At 40.2% G+C, this 18,226-nt stretch overlaps 1 protein-coding gene across 1 annotated transcript in view; it reads right to left on the reverse strand.

Moving 5' to 3' along the window:
- The window catches only part of SLC26A5 (solute carrier family 26 member 5), a 50,207-nt gene extending 33,179 nt beyond the window's left edge, over positions 1 to 17,028 (reverse strand). The window contains exon 1 of the mRNA XM_032401286.1: positions 16,960 to 17,028. The gene's annotated coding sequence lies outside the window, so the exon portion shown is untranslated. The remainder of the gene's footprint in view (positions 1 to 16,959) is intronic.
- Between the last annotated feature and the right edge of the window lie 1,198 nt (positions 17,029 to 18,226).

Genomic DNA, 18,226 nt, shown 5'->3' on the forward strand with positions numbered 1-18,226 from the left:
AGAACCGCTGGTTTAAAACCCAAGAGAGACAGAGAAATAAATATGAAAAAGACATAAGAAAACCACAAATAATTTGAAATAATTTTGAAGATGAATTTAAAATATGAGGACATGATTCAGCAGTAAAAATACTTCTTTGATTTTGCCATTTTCACTTAGGGAATTGGTTCTCAGCTCTGGCCGCTCACTGTAATCACCGGGGCAGCTTCTGATGTCTGACTCTCCTGCCAGGGATTCTGATTTAATTGGTCTGGGAGGTAGGCGGGGGGATGAGGATGTAAAAAGCTCTCCAGGTGACGATAACACACAGCTGAAGGTCAAAACCACTGACTTAGGGAATGGCAATATAAAACACCCACATCCAAACAAAAAAGAAAATAAACTGGGTAGGGTGTAAATAAAGTGTGGGCAATGCATTACATCACTGTCTTTGCTTATGTGTGTCTTTGAAATATTTAACAAAAAATTACAAAACAGAAGAATATCTTGCTTAGGTTTTTCAAACAAAGTCTTGTTTCTATTCCTATGTTCTGAACACAAGAGGGAGTTGTGTGTAGCTGGGCAGTGCAACACCCATTAAACTTTACACAAATACAGTCTCAGTTATTACAAACATTTTGCTCTAGGTTTAAATTAGGAGCAAGTCTCAAAGAAAGATCTCAAAATATTAGATGGATTTAGGAAATCATTAGGGTATGTACTCTCTGTAGGGTTGCCAAATAAAATATAGGATGCCCATTAAATTTCAATGCAAACACCAAATACTTTTTTAGGATATGTCCCCAAATATTGCATAGAGCATACTTATATTAAAATTTTGTGCTTTATCTCAAATTTTACTGGGCATCTTATATTTTCTTTGCTAAATGTGGCAACCATAACTCTCTGTAGGTTAGGAAGAGACAGAGATAAGAGGGGATTTTCAAATATTTTTGAGGTGTTAGGACTCTGGCTATAGTCTATGTCTCCTTGAGATACCTGTTTAGCAGTTTTTTCTTATCTGGGAAAAGAAAGGAGTGCTGGAGGGGTAAGGACAGGACAGGAGAAGAGGGTGTTATAGAGAAAGGCTGCCCTTTTGGGGAACTTTTAATGCTCATCAATAATGATTAAATAATTAAAGCCATGAAGGCTATCAATAACCCCCTTATCAGAAAAAGAGCAGCAAAGAAACCAAGGGACCAACATGAGCAGATCAAATGACTAGACTCTGATCTGACAGATAATGAGCTTCCAGTGTGCTGATTAAAATATAAATCACCAAGTTGTAAAACCACACAAACTCTCACATGAGAAATGTCACTTCTAAGATGGTCAAAAGGGACAAATCTTCTGACAGGTCCTCCAACAAAAATACTAGCAACCGAAAAGCAAAATGACCTAGAGGTTCAAATCCTGTTTTCCACAGCCATGAAAGAAGGGATTTAAAAACAGTTTTCATCATAGATTTCTAGGTCTGAAAGTCCATCTTGAAGATGATCCAATGTAACCCCCTCCCTTTGTAGGTCAGAAAACAGACCCATCTACATTCATGTAGGGGTAAGTGACGTCTCCAAAACAAACCCAGTTTCGTATTCAAAGTAGCCATCAAATTTAAAAGGCACAGATATTTATAAATAAAAACTATAACAAAACACTGGCACCATTTTTAACTTCAAATTAAGGCAAGAATCAGCTGCTTGCCGATAACAGAGATTCATGCTGGTTTTGTGGGAGATACTCCAGCATGGAGGTGAGGGTCGGAGTCCAGCTTTAGCTCTGCTGAGCGAGCCCCTGAGCCATTCAATACCGTTACAACAGGGCCAACTACACCAGGAGATTCTATGCTTGGAAGCGTGTCCGAATCATCTAGGGAGCCTGAAACGACAGGTTTCCAGGTCCTTTAGACATACTGATTTAGTAATTCTGGAATCTGTACTGTTTAAAAGTCATGGAGGGAGATTGAAGAACAACCTGTTGGGAAACGAGACGGTGATCAGAAACCCAATGCTGTGGATTTCTGTTTAGTGATGGCTACGTAGGGCTCAAAAATGCTTGTTGAATATATATAGAAAAACAACTTGCGGGGCGCCTGGGTGGCTCAGTTGGTTAAGCGACTGCCTTCGGCTCAGGTCATGATCCTGGAGTCCCGGGATCAAGTCCCGCATCAGGCTCCCGGCTCGGCAGGAAGCCTGCTTCTCCCTTTCCCACTCCCCCTGCTTGTGTTCCCTCTCTCGCTGTCTCTCTCTCTGTCAAATAAATAAATAAAATCTTTAAAAAAAAAAAAAAAAGAAAAACAACTTGCCTCTCTGAGTCCTAGTGTCCTCCTCATCCTTAAATAGTATTTCCAGTGACAACATTCTGAGAACAGTATTTGGCAAGCTTGTTCAAAATGCCAATTAAATCTCCGTGGATTTAGCTAGAATGGATTCAGTTGTCTGAAACTAAGACACCCCACCCCACCACACACACACACGCACACACACATACAAACACACACCAGTTCAGTAATGCTTTTCAGTTTGTGAGTGAGTGAGTATTCTTCACTGTGGACTGGAGGTATCAGAAGAGAGATAGTTTCAGGGCAGCTGTCTATTCAAAGTAATCAACTTACATATCTATAACTCTCATTATAATTATATAATTAATTACATAATAATCTAATTAGTCCTAATGCTTATGTTGACCTTCTCATTCCAAGTATGCAAGCACATGCCCAAACTTACTATATCTTTCACATAATTACTCTATGGGCATCAGCATGAACAACTAACAAAAATAAATGTTATTTATTATGAAAATTTTCTACACTTCCCAGGGCATAAGCTTTTCTATAATGGGCATAGCATATAGAAAAAGCTTCACGAGTTGTAGTCCAGGAAACAATTTTTCACTTATGACCTTATCAGCCTTTTCCTGAAAGCAATCTGAAAAAGTTGTTTCCTTTTGTCTAGTCTTCTGGGACTCTTAACATATATTATTTGCTTTTCCTTATTAACAAGCATTGATTAACTTCGGTGGCCAATACGTACAAAGAGCCAAAGGCCCTAAAATCTATGCAACCTGCTCCTAAATGTGGACAGTAAGCTCTGTGAGGCCAGGACCACTGTCCCCGAAACACTGGGCACATACTCCCGCACGCAGCAGCCCCCAGACATTTTGTGACTGAATGCTCTCCAGGTGTGTTTGAGTGGGGGGGGCCAAAGGTGCCAGAGTACTTAGCTTGGGGCTCTGCCCATCCTTTCCCTCTTCTTTTAGATTTATCATCCTCCTCTTAAATTCCTTTGCCAAAGGATTATTAGATTTCTATCCAGAGATGCAACATCATACGGTATAAGCTTTGGGTTCAGAAGGACCATGCCTGGAGGCTGGAACTGGCACTTAACAGCTGTGTGTTTTTTGCAAGGTACTCAGTTTTCTGTCCCTTCATCTGCTTATCTGTAAACGGCAGTTAGATGTATAGGCTGTGGAGTCACACAGAGCATGTTCTGATTCTGCCATGATGATGCACGCTATTTGTCTTCTCTAAGTGGAGTGACCCTAAGTCCTGGCTTATGCTTGCTGTCCCAGAGTAATTATTACTTCCAAAAGTGTGCTCGATTGGAAAATAAATTCTATGTTTCCTTCAGATTCTTCAGTGGTGACACTGAAATAAACATAAAACTTTTTTTTTTTTTTAAGATTTTATTTATTTGACAGAGAGAGACACAGCGAGAGAGGGAACACAAGCAGGGGGAGTGGGAGAGGGAGAAGCAGGCTTCCCGCGGAGCAGGGAGCCCGATGCGGGGCTCGATCCCAGGACCCTGGGACCATGACCTGAGCCGAAGGCAGACGCTTAACAACTGAGCCACCCAGGCGCCCCAACATAAAACTAATATAGATCTGTGAGGAATGAATTAGAAAATGTTTCCAAAGTACCTATTGTGGGGCCTGGCACACAGTAAGTGCTTAATAAGTGTGACTGTTATTATTACTGCTGTGGGCAGGAGACCTCATTTCCTTCAATCTCAGGTTGCTTATTAGAAAATGGGGATAATGATTTTCCTCCGTTTTTAATTATCTTTTTGAATCACTAATATATTCACATGGCTCAAAAATTCATGTATAAAAAGAATTAAAGGGCAGTCTCACTTCCAGTCTATGGCTGGGAGACAACCATGGTGTCAGCTTCCTGTGTGTCTTTCCAGAAATATTTTACACAGGCGGATATGAATAGTCTCCTTCTCATGAATGGTAGAATGACTTAATACTGTTCCGCACCTTGCTTTATTCACTTAATATTTCTTGGTGATCTTTCCATACCACTATAAAATAGATTCTTCATTTTTTTAAAGATTTATGTATCCACTTGAGAGAGCGAGCAAGAGTGCAAGAGGGTGAGGGGGAGAGGGAGAGAGAGAACCTCAAGCAGACTCCTCACTGAGCACGGAGCCGGATGTGGGGCTCGATCTCATGACCTTGAAATCATGACCCGAGCTGAAACCAAGAGTCAATACCAAACCGACCAAACCACCCAGGCATCCCCTCATTGTTTTGTTTTTTAAACAGCTGCATACATGCCATTATGTGGATGCTTATAATTTGTCTAGCTAGTCCCAACAGTGCTGCACTGAGGATTAATGTAAGAATTATAAAGCACTTAGAATAAGGGACTCCATAGATATTTATGATTACCTTTTTAATCAATCTCACACTTATTTCCTTTTACCTGCTCCATTTCTCAATGCCTTGGGTCTCCATTCATTCATTCAATACGATTCTACTGACTCTCTACCTCCATGTTTGGCTGTCACATCCACGTTGGCTTAGAGATCAATAAGCTAGGGCACGTGACCTCAGGACCCTTGTCATCTAATGTCTTTGCAGCATTCTACCTCCTTTTAAGGATTTCTTACAGGTGGGTAGAATCATACGGAATGATAGAGCATATAGGGGAACACAGAATGTTCTGGGGATGGGAGTGAGAGATTGTCGGCAAGGAAATATCATTTAGGACATGAGATCAAGGGCCTTTGATATATAAATCATGATTTTTTTCCTTATAAAATATATGAACACTGTGGAAATTTGGAAATTTTTCATTTTTCTCATGCATAAATAATACATACTGAATGTATATCATGAATACATACATTTGTGCCATATATAATGTATATTTACATGGCTGGATATTGTCTTAAAAGTTTTGCATTGTTTGTTTTTAAAGATTTTATTAATTTATTTGAGAGAGAGAGAGGGAGAGAGAATTTGAAGCAGACTCCACACTGAGCATGGAACCAGACGCAGGGCTCTATCTCAAGACCCTGAGATCATGACCTGAGCCAAAATCAAGAGTCAACACCTGACTGAGCCATCCGGCACCCCTACATTAAAAATTTTTTACTTACCATGATATCATAAGCATTTTGCCACATTAATAAACAACTTCAGAAGCATAATTTTTAATGGTTGCATAATATTTTCTAATATACATATACAATGATTTAGTTAACCACCTTCCTTATTATTAGATGCTTCGGCTACTTTAAGTAAGCTCTACGCCCAATGTGGGGCTTGAAATCACAACCCTGAGATCAAGAGTCACATGCTCTACTGACTGAGATAGGCAGGCAACCCCAAATTTTTGCCATTACAAGTGGAATTCTGGTTTTGATCTGCGTGAATTCATATGCGATAGTAATAAAAAAAAGTTCACCTTTAAACAATGTCAATACTCATTTTAAGTACTGGGTAACTTACAAAGTGAGTATATAAAAACTATAAATTGACTTAAAATAATATGAATGGTAGACAATTTATGTCAGCTTCTTCTTTATACACAACAATAAACATAATTACAGCAGTTAACATTTACTGAGACTGTGGGATTAAAGACTCACAGCATCCATGTGAGGTAAGAATTACCCACATTTTTCAGATGACGTATCTGAGGCTCTGATAGGATAAGAACAGCCAGAATGGGATTCAGGTCTGCTGATTTCAGAAACCATGCATGTATGCAATGCTGCCTCATTAACGGTGTGTCAGATTGATCATGCCAGAATGTTTATCCGATGTTATTTAAATATTAATTATAGGCATGTATTCTCACTTGTGATTTACTGCTTATGAAGCCTGGTGGTTTTTAAGCACATTGGAAGGCTTCAGAGAGGATACTGGATTTGAAGCCGCTCTTGAATAATGGGTAGAAGGCAGAAGGAAGGGCACGTGATTCTGCACCAAGATGTGAAAAGTAAAAATACAAAATGTTCATAGAACACCAAAAGCACTGGTAGAAATCCTATTTTGAGTGGTTACAGAAAATGAAACTGGAGAGGTTGAACAGAGCCAGGTGTTATAGGACCGTAAAGGGCAGGCTCTAGGCTCCAAATGAGTCCATATGCTCTAGTTATTTGACTCTATTTCCATCCTACTTTGTTCTATATAGAACCACCTTCTATGGAAAAATTATTCAATTCCATTAAAAAATGAAGTCCCCTCTAACACTGATTTGCTGTGACTCCCTCAGTTGATAAATTCTAAGATTTATTTTTCAGCTGGAACACTTGAAATATCATTAATACTCACAAGATATGCTTCCAGAATCTTCTTTGGGGTAAAAAGCTCAGCAATTCAAATTGGTGCTTAGATTTGAGTGACAGATATTTTAATAAGAAAAAGTTCTGAGGGTTGCATGGCTGGCTCAGTCAGTTAAGCACCCGCCTTCGGCTCAGGTCATGATCCCCACTCAGCAGGGAGTCTGCTTTTCCCTTTCCCTCTGCCCCTCCCACAGCTTGTGTTCTCTCTCTGTCAAATAAATAAAATCTTAAAAAAAAAAAAAGTTCTGAACTTTAAGTAAAAACAGAAGAAGAATCTACTGGTTTACCAGTCATTTCTTTTTCTAAAATGGTAACTTCAGGTCATAATAATACAGACACAATAAAACTGCAAGTATTATGGGAGGGTTAGTTATGAAAAGCAACAGTTTTCCACCCCTCTTCTCCCCAAGTGTAGCCTTATTCCTTGAAGCAACTATTTTCTTAAAATCATTTTTGTTTTTAGTTCCTCTGGTGGATTTATTTTGAACTCTACATCAGCATTTCTTTAAAAATGCTATTAGTATTCTGGGTAGGACTTGTGTGGAACTCTCCTGTGCATTTAGCATCTTTGTCCCTGACACTAAATGCTAGCAGCCCCCTTCAATCACTTTGACACATTTCCAAATCTCTAAGATTGAGAGCTACTTCCTCGAAAAGTTAAAAACAGAACTACCCTATGACCCGGCAATTGCACTACTAGGTATTTATCCAAAGGATACAAAAAGAGTGATTCGGAAGGGCACATGCACCCCAATGTTCATAGCAGCAATGTCCACAGTAGCCAAAGTATGGAAAGAGCCCATGTGTCCATCGACAGATGAATGGAGAAAGAAGTTGTGGTACACACACACACACACACACACACACACACACACACAATGAACTATTACGCAGCCATCAAAAAAATGAAATCTTGCCATTTGCAATGACGTGGATAGAACTAGAGGGTATTATGCTAAGTGAAATTAGTCAGAGAAAGACAAATATCATATGATCTCACTCATATGTGGAATTTAAAGATTTTATTTATTATTTTTATTTATTTGACAGAGAGAGAGAGCACAAGTAGAGGGAGCGGGAGAGGGAGAAGCAGGCTCCCCACTGAGCAGGGAGCCCGATGTGGGACTCGATCCCAGGACCCCGGGATCATGACCTGAGCTGAAGGTCAACCATCTGAGCCACCCAGGCGCCCCATATGTGGAATTTAAAAACCAAAATAGATGAACATAGGGGAAGGGAAAGAAAAATAAAATAAGATAAAAACAGAGAGGGAGGCAACCCGTAAGAGACTCTTAACTATAGTAAACAAACTGAGGGCTGCTGGAGGGGAGGTTGGTGGGGGGATGGGGTAACTGGGTGATGGACATTAAGGACAGCACTTAATGTAATGAGCACTGGGTGTTATATATACCTGATGAATCACCACATTATACCCCTGAAACTAATGATACACTATATGTTAACTAAATTGAATTTAAATAAAAAAATTCAAAAAATATATTTAAAAAGTTTGAGTACTACTATTCTAAGTAATAGAATGATACAGCTATTTTTTAAATCATTGAATTCAGACATCTGTGAATGCTTATCATTAAAAATGAATATTTAAGTCTTCTTACTTCTCATTATTTTTGCTAGATTGTATTACTATTTTAAAAAAAATTATTTGAAAGAGAGAGAGAGAGCACACGTGAGAGCTAGAGAGAGCATGAGTAGGGGGAGGGTTAGCAGACTCCCCCCTGAGCAGGGAGCCTGATGTGGGGCTCGGTCCCAGGACCCCGGGATCATGACCTGAGCAGAAGGCAGACGGTTAACCGATGAGCCACCCAGGCGTCCCTGTATTACTATTTTAATTTGTTTATTTATGTAACAAATATAGGCAAATTCCTTCTCTTACCTCCTTCTGGAATTTCTATTAGACATTTGTTGGAACTTCTCATTATATCATTGTGTTTTTTAACCTCTGACATTTCCCATCTTTTTATCCCAATGACCTGATTCCAGACAGTCTTCTCAGATTTGGCTTCTAATTTACTAACTTACCTTTGGTTCCAATATGTTGTTTAGCTAGAACATTAATTAAAAAAATTCAATGTCTGTATTTTTTATTTCTGTATCTTCTTTTTTTCATAGTGTACTATTTTCCCTTGTTTTGTATTCTTTTTATCTCTTTAATAATTTTTAACACACTTAAGATTTTGTTGATATGTTTCCATTATCTTATATTCTTGAGGATTTAATTCTTCTATTTGTTTGTTTTCATTTTTTAAAGATTTTATTTATTTGACAGAGAGAGACACAGCAAGAGAGGGAACACAAGCAGGGGGAGTGCGAGAGGGAGAAGCAGGCTTCCTGCCGAGCAGGGAGCCCGATGCGGGGCTCAATCCCAGGACCCCGGGATCATGACCTGAGCTGAAGGCAGAGGCTTAACGACTGAGCCACCAAGGCGCCCCTAATTCTATTTGTTTTCTTTGTTGATATTCTCTTATGGTTGTTGGCAGGTTTGTCTTTTTTTAATGGACCATATTTTATTTTATTTTTTTAAAGATTTTATTTATTTATTTGAGAGAGAGAGTGAGCACAAGAGGGGGGAAGGATCAGAGGGAGAGGGAGAAGCCGACTCTCCAAGGAGCAGGGAGCCCGATGCGGGGCTTGATCCTGGGACTCTGGGATCGTGACCTGAGCCGAAGGCAGAAGCTAAACCAACTGAGCCACCCAGGTGCCCCAGTTGGCAGGTTTTTAAAATAGTGAGCTCATATTAAATGGGAGAAGGGGTGGTTCCTTGTCTCTTTAGGCCTGAGGCCATGTCTTCTTTCCAGGTTTGCATGTATGACCCCATCCCTACACCCTATGATTTTTTTCCCCACAGAGAAACTCCTATGGGGTGTGCTGAGTATGAGCTTGCACTTACTGTTCTCTTAAAACAGTCTTCTGCATTCTTCTGGTAGTCTTTATTTAAAGTTTATTTAACTTTAACTTTATTTAAAGTATCTTTTGTTTTTGTGTGTTTGTACATATGAGTCAGCTTAGTCCTTCAGTTGCCCAAGGCCCCATTATTATAACTACATTAAAATTGTTCATTACTGGTTCTATCTATTGAATAGAATTAAAGTCATTCTAGGGTGCCTGGGTGGCTCAGTCGTTAGGCGTCTGCCTTCGGCTCAGGTCATGATCCCAGGGTCCTGGGATTGAGCCCCACATTGGGCTCCCTGCTCGGCGGGAAGCTTGCTTTCCCTCTCCCACTCTCTTGCTTGTGTTCCCTCTCTCGCTGCGTCTCTGTCAAGTGAATAAGTAAAATCTTAAAAAAAAAAAAAAAAAAAGGAATTAAAGTCATTCTTCTTGGAGCTGATTACTTGACCTAATTTGTATTAATTTCTTTCTAAGCCTGGTGCACATCTGTCAGCCAAGGATTTATTTTAATTGCACTTGGGGAGTTACACTCTTTCCTATTCCACACTTTCCTCCTTCTCACTTTCTACCCTCATTTTGCTGGAACACATCCTTAGGTAATTGATTCAGAAAGGGAACCTGGAAGCAAAGGGCCTCAATCTTTGCAAGTCTGAAAATGTCTTCATGTCATCCTCACACCTACTGATAATTTCACTGGCAATAGAATTTTAAGTTCAAAATAATTTTCCCTCATAATTTTTATTTTATTTTATTTTTTATTTTTTAGAGAAAGAGTGTGTGACCAGGGATAGAGGGAGAGGGAGAGAGAATCTTAAGCAGGTTCCATGCTCTCAACACGGAGCCCAATGAGGGCTTGATCTCATGACCCCGAGATCATGACCTGAGCTGAAATCAAGGGTTGAACGCTTACCGACTAAGCCACCCAGGTGCCCCTTCACTCATAAATTTGAAGGCATTGCTTTATCACATTTCAGTATCCAGTTCATTGATGAGAAACTTTATGTCAATCTTAAGTAACTTCATATTCCCTTTTAGAAACTAGTTTTAGGAGCCTTGCTATATTCTTGATTCTGAAATTTTATAATGATTGTATATTTGTATGGATGTTTTTTCCATTCACTTGCTGGATCCTTTTTATCTCCTACTTCTCCTCAACTACAGGAATTTTTTCCTAGTATTTCTTTGTCAATCTCTTTCCCGCCATTTTTATTGTTTTGATTTTTTCTTTCTAGAGCTGCAATAGGTTGATATTGGACTTACTGGACTGCTCTTCTATGTTTTTTCATCTTTCCTAGCATATATATTCTCTGACAGATTTCTTAAACTTTTTTTTTCAATTCCAGTACAGTTAACATAGTGTTATACTAGATTTCTTAAACTTTATCTTTTAGTCCTTCTAATAAGTTATTTTTATTATAGTGATCATTTTTTAAAGAAAATTTGAGACTATTTTGGTTTTCTGATTGTTCCTTCTTAAAAGAATTCTGTTTTTGTGTAAGGAAACTATCTTTTTAATCACTCTGAGGGTACTCAGATTTTTTAAAAGCTAATTTAAATAATTTCCCTGAATGATCTCCCCTCTGGCATTAGTAACTGTTTATCTTTTTTTTTTTTAAATGCTCCTTCATATGTTAGGTTATTCTTAGTTATATACTTATATTTATAAATTAAAGACTTCGTTAACTTTTCTCATTTTCCTCCACTATCACATATCAAGTGTTTCCAGCATAGGACCCTTCCTTGAATAATATGGTGACCAAAGTCGGCTCTGCTGAGGGCTCGCTTGATTTTAGGGTTAAGAGGCAAGAACTGGCTTGTAGGCTAGGGCCCACCCTCTTTCCAAGTGCTAGGAAGAAAAAGGATTTATCTATAATACCAAACTCACATTAGAAACATGGCTTCATTTTAATTAATGTGTAAGAATTTCCGTTAATCTCTCTGCTTCAATGCCTCTGCTCATGCCTGCTCTGTCTTTGCTGACTCCACGCCCAGAGCTTCTTTCTAGAAGATCCCTCTCATTCCCATGGCAGTCCTTCTTGCACTAATCCTTAGTTCTGTTTCATCGTTTACTTTCCTCCAAACATTTGTCTATCTCATTCTCTTCTGAGTTCTTCCTATTCTTTGCATAATTTTATAGCCTTTTAAAAACAGTTACAGGTTAGAGAGAAGGCAATGCTTGTGCTTAATCCTTCACTTATTATTTTTTCATTTTGAAAACTGAGCAAGTGTGTGCCGAATTTTATGAATCAAACCATTTTTAATATAAAATGCACAGAAGTATGGAGAAGGATTTGAAAGCATTTACCACAAAACTGTAAATAGAGGTTACGTTTGGATGGTGGAATAGTGGGTAATTTTGTTTTTATTTGTACTTTCTAGGATTTCCATAGCACACACTATCATTTTTGTAACAAATGTAATAAAAGCAAGTTGTAAGTGCTGATGATAGGAGTACAAAGGACTTTCTGTATCCTCGCAGAGGAGGTGTCTGCAAAAACACAGGAGACCCTTGGCTGAAGAGTGAGAGTCACGTTCAGAGACCTCCCAGAACCCCCGGTTTGAGAATACCACTGAGAGATGGGTGTGGATACGCTGCCTGACCGACCTAAGCTATCAGGTTTGTTTTTGTAACCTGCTTCACATGTAACCCTAGAGGCAGGTACTATTTTCTCTGTTGCCAGTTAACATACCAGGCCCCCACTGAGAGCTGAACCCAGAAGCACCGAGAGAGTCTGTTGTGGGAATCACACACGAGGGGCCAGGTGGGTACTGACAAGGGCTGAAGTGAAGCCATCTAGAGAGCATGTGCCAACCCAAAGGGGTTAGCTCCCACTCAGCTCTTGCTGAATACCGGCTTCTAGTTAAAGATTTTCTTTATATTCAGATTCAATTTACATAGAGTGAGCTGCACAGATCAGTGTGTGGTTTAATGAGTTCCACCACGCATTTCAGACTATTATGAATAGAAACTTTTCGTCACCCAGAAATTTTCCTTGTGCTCCTACTTAGTTAATCCCTGCCGTATCCCTAAAATCACCATAGATTAGTTTTGCCTATTCTGTAACTTCATATAAAGATTGATTTATTTGAGAGAGAGAGAGAGAGAGAGGGACAGGGAGGGGGGAGGCAGAGGGGTGGAGGGAGACGGAGAGAGAAACTTAGGCGACTCCGCACTAGGCGCAGAGCCCAACGTGGGGCTCGATCTCTGGATGCTGAATCACAACCTGAACGGAAACCAAGAGTCAGGTGCTCAACTGACTGAGCCACCCAGGCCCCGCATTCCACAACTGCATATAAATAGAACATCCAATTTTTAAAGAGAACTTGAAACTACATTTTAACGAAACTATCACTTTTTCAATGTTACACAAGTATTTATAAAACAATGTGCAGACTCAAGAAAACACACAGGCTAAACTCAGCCAAGCAGCAGTGCGGCCCCTTTCTGCCTGGGCTACAGTAGAAACCAAGATATAGTTTGTATATATTAATTTCTCTCACCATTGTTGGCTTTAGTACTACCTGGCAGTTTTTATTCTTTAGCAACTAGTAGTGCATTCTTTTTTTTTTTATTTTTAAAGATTTTTATTTATTTATTTGACAGAGAGATAGAGAGAGAGAGAGCGCGCACAAGCAGGGGGAGTGGCAGGCAGAGGGAGAGGGAGAAGATTCCCCACCGAGCAGGGGGAGCCCGAGGCGGGACTCGATCGCAGGACCCTGGGATCATGACCTGAGCCGAAGGCAGATGCTTAACCGACTGAGCCCCCAGGTGCCCCCTAGGAGTGCATTCTTTAAAAAGGAAGGGAGAGCCTCACCTGCAGGGTACCAAGCCAGTAAGGAGAATGGGAGACTGAATCCCACTCTATGGCCAGCCTTGGGGAGAAAGGAATCCCAAGGGAAAGAACGGGTAGGGACTGATTTGTGAGGAAGGGAAAGCTGGAGACCACCTGGAGGGTGTAACAAAGAAGAAACAGATCTCAGGGCTGCTGGAATTTTGACTAAACAGTAAGAAACTTCACCTTCCTATCACTTCACAAGCATCCCTCTGAAAAGGCCCTAAAAGGCCCCGTATGATCTTCAGCATTCTCCCAAGCTCCTGCCCCACAGCCACTTGCATTTCCTCCTACTTCCCGCCTCCTCACTCTGCTCTAGCCACGGGGACCTCCCTGCTGTGTGCCAGGCACACCCCTGACTCCTGGCCCGGAGCTCCCAGAACCTTCTCCTTCACCACCTTCAGGTCTGTGCTCAACACCATTTTCTCAGCTGAAGATTGTCCTAACTACCTTATTTTAAAAATTGCCCACCCAGCCCCTCCACTGCCTTCTCCCCAGCTTTATTTTTATCCATAGCACACATCACCCTCTGAACCACACTGTACTTACTTCATTTTCTGTCTGTCCTCTTCCCTTCGTGAGAATGAAAGCCAAAAGAGGACAGGCACAGAACAGGAATTCACTGGACATTTGTTGAATGAATGAGTGAATCGAGGAGGGAAGGAAGAAGAAATGAAAACCCCTGCTAGCTTTGGATTTGGTTGTTAAAAGTGTTCAATCAGACAGGGACTAGTTGAAGAAATTTTATCATTTCTAATTATCTTGCAACATTTCCACTGGATATTCTTTTCTAGTTACCTTGCAACATTTAATTGTTTTGAGAGAGTAAAGATTTAAAAAGAAAACGAATAATAATCCTAGGGACCAGAACAACACTAACAGTACTCATTAACTTCAAAAATTAGGTTTGTGGGAGGAAAAATGCTTAAACACATAACTGGGCATTTGAATTAATAATTAAGTTTTTTACTTAAAGTTTTAACTTGAAGTTACGAGGACAAAGCCCATCTTTTCATAGTACATTTACTCCTATCTTTCTTTTTTTTTTTTAATTTTTTTTTTTATTTATTCATTTGAGAGAGAGAGAGAGAGAGAGCCTGAGCAGGGGGAGGGGCAGAGGGAGAAGCAGGCTCCCCACTGAGCCAGGAGCCTGACGTGGGGCTCGATCCCAGGACCCCGGGATCATGACCCGAGTCGAAGGCAGACGCTTAACCATCTGAGCCACCCAGGTGCCCCTACTCCTATCTTTCTTTTAAAGATTTTAAAGTAATCTCTACACCCAATGTGGGGCTGGAACACATAATCCTGAGATCAAGAGTCACATGTTCCACCAACTGAGCCAGCCAGGCACCCCACATTTACTCTATCTTAATTTATTTAAGAAGAAAGTAAAGAATAAATTATGAAATAACAAAACAGCATGTGCCCAATATTACTAAATATTTGAGAATAATGATCAGCAATAAACATATAAAAATGAATCCAACACAAGATTTGTTTTTTAATGGCAGGGATGCAACCACCTCTCGGTAAATGGAGAGATGGGGGCTGAGCTGGTTCTGTAGGTCTGCATTCGATTTTTGATACCAGGTAAGGCCATTTCCTCTAAAACACAAAGGTAAAGAATTCTAGTGTCAGTAGCTTTCCTAAGCTAAGAAAAAAATATATTCCCCAACCCAAGACATTATTTAGAATTAGCCCAGGCCCTGGGATTGGCCCATGCTGGATTAGACCAAGTGTGTCCAGGCTGTCAATTCACCTAAGGAGATACCCTCTATCCACCATGTTTGGAAGACAGCAGGGAACATACTGGAATCATGGGCCACAAGCCCATATTTTCCAACACATAGCAGGTGAAATACAATGACTTGCCCAAGTTTTGGAAAGCCTGAGAATAAACTTGGAGCAGCCCTAAGACCAACAGTAGAGACAAAAGAAATGAAATTAAGTGTAGCTCCTTGCCGTCCATGGGCCTTCTTACCCTTGTTCTATGTTTCCTCCTTAATGCCTTTCCATCTTTTGTCAGCTCATGTCTGTTTCTCTTTTACTGATCTGACAGTCACACATCCACACTGTTTTTTTCTTCTTCTAAGTGTTTTGGGATGTGAAGGGCAGTAGGAGAAAAAAAGAGTACGATAAACAGAAATAAATTTTATGGATTACAATTTAGTAAATTATATCTTTAAATCTAAGAATAATTTTCAAAGTGTGAACATCTACAGAATTAACAATGGAATGGCAACAAGACTGGGTCCCAAACAAATGATTAAGGTAAACAATATGCTCTTTTTTTCCTATCCCACTTCTGGTAACTGGATAGTCTACTACCTGAGAAGGTGTGAGGATCACCTTTTTTATCTTAGTTTGGACACAGAAGCTCACATTTCAGCAACAATCAAGGTCATCGTCTTTATCCCTTGCTGACACTTTTCTCCCATACCCCTCACACACAGATCACAGATCACCTCTAGGAAAAAATTTCAACAGGCTATTGAACACTGGCATGGATACCCCAAGGAGAGAGATAATCGTCTCTGGGGACATTAGGAACAGCTAATCATCTTGGATAGGCAGAGTTACACGGAGTTCAGTCCATCGAAACATACTGGGTGCTAAGGACTTGCAAAGCATTGTGGGAATACTGAACCAGTGAGAAGGCACATTACCTTCCCTAAATAAACTAAAGTCCCTGATGTGGACTGCTTCTTAGGAAGGCATGTTTAGGCTTCGTTACCACTGAGTCTATATAATCCTGGGCCAGGCTATGTATAGAAGGGATTTTGTGGATCTGCTTTCTATCTTCAGGTGACATAATCTTAGAATCAGTTCTTGGTGATTTTTTAACCCAGTGATTCTCAATCTTGGCTGGACATTAGTGTTTCCTGGTAGGGGGTTGGGGAGGCTTTAAAAAAAAAAAAAAAAGAGATGTCTGGGCCTGCCCCAGTCTAATTACATCAGAATCTCTGACCCAGTATTTTTTTTTTTTAAATAAACTCTCCCTGTGATTGAAATGCAAAGAATTATACTTTAGTAGTTGAGAATCACTGATCCCATATGACACAGAAAAAAAATGAATGTCCAAAGAATTTAATTGACTTGTTACTTGCCCAAGATCACACACTTAGTTAAGGGCAGAGCTTGGATTAAAACCATGATCTCGGGGCACCTGGGTGGTTCAGTTGGCTAAGAATCTGCCTTCAGCTCAGGTCATGATCCCAGGGTCCTGGGATCGAGCCCCGAGTCGTATTCTTCACTCATCAGAGAGTCTGCTGCTCCCTCTGCCCCTCACCCTGCTTGTATGCTCTCTCTCAAGTAAATAAATAAAATCTTAAAAAAAAAAATCATGATCTCCACCAGTTTACTCATCCAATTAATGTCTATCAATGGCATTCTAAGGTCGTGACCAACTATGTAGCTGTCACTCAGTAAGGTAAGTCAAAGCTGCTTCATAGCTAAGGATCAGTTAGGCTGGTCCTGATCCAAGTTAAAAAGAGAGAGTAAGCTGTGCTGCTTCTAGCATTCTCTCTCTTACCCTTTTCTTCCAAATCGTGGTTTATGATTCAGGACTCTGGAAATGTTAAGAAATCCTGTGCTCCACATCAAATCCATCACTACCTATGACCCACTTTCCCAGTTTATTAGTTCCAGGGGGACCTACCTACCCGAGTCCAAAGTGCAGCACAGAGGGCAGGGGACAGGGCCCCAGACGAGAGGTCTGGTATGGTTCAGCGAAACCCGGATTCGTAGGGCTGAGAGCTGGAGAAGGGACAGCTCGCTCCTCGGCCCTAGGACAGAAGGAAGGAAAGTTAATCCAGGGGTTGCTGGTTTGTTCTTTGAAAGAAGTTACGTCCAAAATGTTTCTTGATGCCGTCCATTCATTCCTAATACCAGTCAACTCTCTCCCAAGACGCAACGACTGCTATCCCATAGTACTGAATATGGTAATGATGCAACACACTCACACACGCACACACCTCCTTCCCAAAGGTGAACATGAGTATGTGTGCGTGAGAGACCAAGTTCAAATTTTTGAATTCAACCATTCCCATCCTGAGCAATTCATGGTTATAACAGTTGGTATGTGAAAAACTGCCCTGAATGGGGCATCAGTACTGGGAGAAAAATCTCAGAAGCACTTTCCTTGAGAAGGACGAGAAAAAAATTAAAAAATGGGATTCATAATGTTCAAGACACAAGCTGATACTGATCAACTAAAAGATTAACAGGACTACTGTCTTTAGTCTTTTACAGATAATACATTTATTAATTCCTATTTACAGGACACTTACTCAAAAGGCCAAGTATTTATTCCATTCCAAAGTGAATTAAGTTTTAACCACTCAGTTTGTGGATTTACCGATATCCTCTCTTCATTTCCATTTCCCTGACTAAATCACTGCCCTGTTCTAAAGGGCGGTCTTATTCCTCTGAAAGATATGCAACATTTTGAATGTTGTGTGTTTTTTGTAGGGATAAAGTCCTTAGCTTAGGCCAGATTTTTAAAAAGACCTGTCCCCTCCCCGAACCCCTTCTCCCCCCAATAAAATTGTTTAAGAGGGTGAAGTCCAAAAGATGATGTAGTTGATGATTGCTAGTATCCATGGCAATGATGATTTGCTGAAAGATTTCCTGAAACTGGCCACTGGAGCTGTCTTCCAAAAGACAAATTGAAGGATTTCATGAAATTGGATCTATCTTCCAAAAGGAATGAACTTAGATAAAAAAAGAGGATGGGAAGCACCAGAGGATTACATTTACCCATGCTGACCTTGTCTTCTTTTCTGCACAGTTTCACTAGTTTTAAACAAAGGAAGATCACCATCCCCTCATTTTTGTTGTTGATTTTGACTTTATTAATTCAATGATAGTGCAAACACTAGGGAAAATGGACATGCCTTCTTATTTAGTTATATTTCCTAGAAAATCTTT

Source organism: Phoca vitulina, unplaced genomic scaffold, assembly GCF_004348235.1.
Source record: "Phoca vitulina isolate PV1807 unplaced genomic scaffold, GSC_HSeal_1.0 scaffold4, whole genome shotgun sequence".
Taxonomy (NCBI): Eukaryota; Metazoa; Chordata; class Mammalia; order Carnivora; family Phocidae; genus Phoca; species Phoca vitulina.